At 42.4% G+C, this 1553-nt stretch overlaps 1 protein-coding gene across 4 annotated transcripts in view; it reads left to right on the forward strand.

Moving 5' to 3' along the window:
- The window catches only part of Fut8 (fucosyltransferase 8), a 227431-nt gene that overhangs the window by 28620 nt on the left and 197258 nt on the right, over nt 1-1553 (forward strand). For all 4 annotated transcript variants that reach the window (NM_001002289.2, NM_001412189.1, XM_039112660.2 and 1 more), the window contains exon 2: nt 1449-1543. The gene's annotated coding sequence lies outside the window, so the exon portion shown is untranslated. The remainder of the gene's footprint in view (nt 1-1448; nt 1544-1553) is intronic.

Below are 1553 nucleotides of genomic sequence, written 5' to 3' on the forward strand. Positions count from 1 at the left end.
GTTTTTTTTAATTTTATTTTTCTTGGATATTTTATGTATTTACATTTCAAATGTTATCCCCTTCCCCCCCCAATACCTCTTCTCCTCCCCCTGCTTCTATGAGGATGCTCCCACTCCCACCCACCCACTCCTACCTCAACTTCCTGGCATTCCCCTCCATTGGGGAACCGAGCCTTCACAGGCTCCTATTGATGCTAGACAATGCCATCCTCTGCTACATATGTGGGTGGTGTCATGGGTCCCTCCATGTGTATTCTTGGTTGGTGGTTTAGTCCCTGGGAGCTCTGGGGATCTGGTTGGTTGATATTGTTGTTCTTCCTATGGGGTTGCAAGCCCCTTCATCCCCTTCAGTCTTTTCTCTAACTCCTCCATTGGGGTCCCCTTGTTCAGTCCAATGATTAGCTGCAACTATCCTCATCTGTATCTGTAGGGCTCTGACAGAGCCTCTCAGGAGACACCCATATCTGGCTCCTGTCAGCAAGCAGCTCTTGGCATCAGCAATAGTGACTGGGTTTGGTGGCTGCATATGGGATGGATCCCCAGGTGGGGTAAGTCTTTGGATGACCTTTCCTTCAGTCCCTGCCCCATCCTTTTTCCCTGTATTTCCTGCTGTGAGTATTGTGTTCTCCCTTCTAAGAAGGAGTGGAGCATCCACATTCTGGTCTTCCTTCATCTTGGGCTTTATACGATCTGTGAATTTTTTCTTAGGTATTCCAAGCTTTTGGGTTAATATCCACTTATCAGTGAGTGCATACCATGTGTGTTCTTTTGTGACTGGGTTACCTCACTCAGGATGATATTTTCTAGTTCCATCCATTTGCCTAGGAATTTCATGTAGTCCTTGTTTTTAATACCTGAGTAGTACTCCATTGTGTAAACGTACCTCATTTTCTGTACCCATTCCTCTGTTGAGAAGAAAATTCCAAATAATGTGAACACATCCCAGAAGAATGCAGTATTTATATGTATATGAGGTTATTTAACACTCAACAAAGTAAAATTTACAATGTCGTCTTTTATACTTCAGGAATGCTCACTGAGTGGTGACAGCTAGGATAATAAAATTGTTCTGTGTCAAGCAAGCAGATTAAATGAATTGGAATGGAAGTTTGTGTAGGAGGAGGAAGAAACAAAGAACTAGTTGGGTTGTTTGGGATGCAGATTTTGAGGTCTAGACTGGAGAGGAATATTTATGACTGGGAAGGAACCATTTGGGACTCAATCTTTTGGGACTGAATATGAAGCAAATTAAGACAATGAGTGCCACTGAGTTTGGATGTAGTTTGCAAAGTGAAAGTCCATTCCTTCTTGGCATTTGTAAAATTGTGGCTATAGAATACAGGCCTTCCCTTATTGTGACTTCCACGTGAACATGAATAAAGAGCTAAGAAGTACAATATTAAGTGAAATTTGAGGAGGGTGAATTAATTTACTTTCTTTTGTTTCAGGCTGCTGTTCTGGCTGAGGCTGTCTATGGCCCTGGTGGTGTTTTCATCCAAGATCAAGTCCTTTCCATTATTATTTATTAACTGAACAGATTCAGGTCAGTACAC

The sequence above is a fragment of the Rattus norvegicus genome, chromosome 6, assembly GCF_036323735.1.
Source record: "Rattus norvegicus strain BN/NHsdMcwi chromosome 6, GRCr8, whole genome shotgun sequence".
In the NCBI taxonomy this organism is placed as follows: domain Eukaryota; kingdom Metazoa; phylum Chordata; class Mammalia; order Rodentia; family Muridae; genus Rattus; species Rattus norvegicus.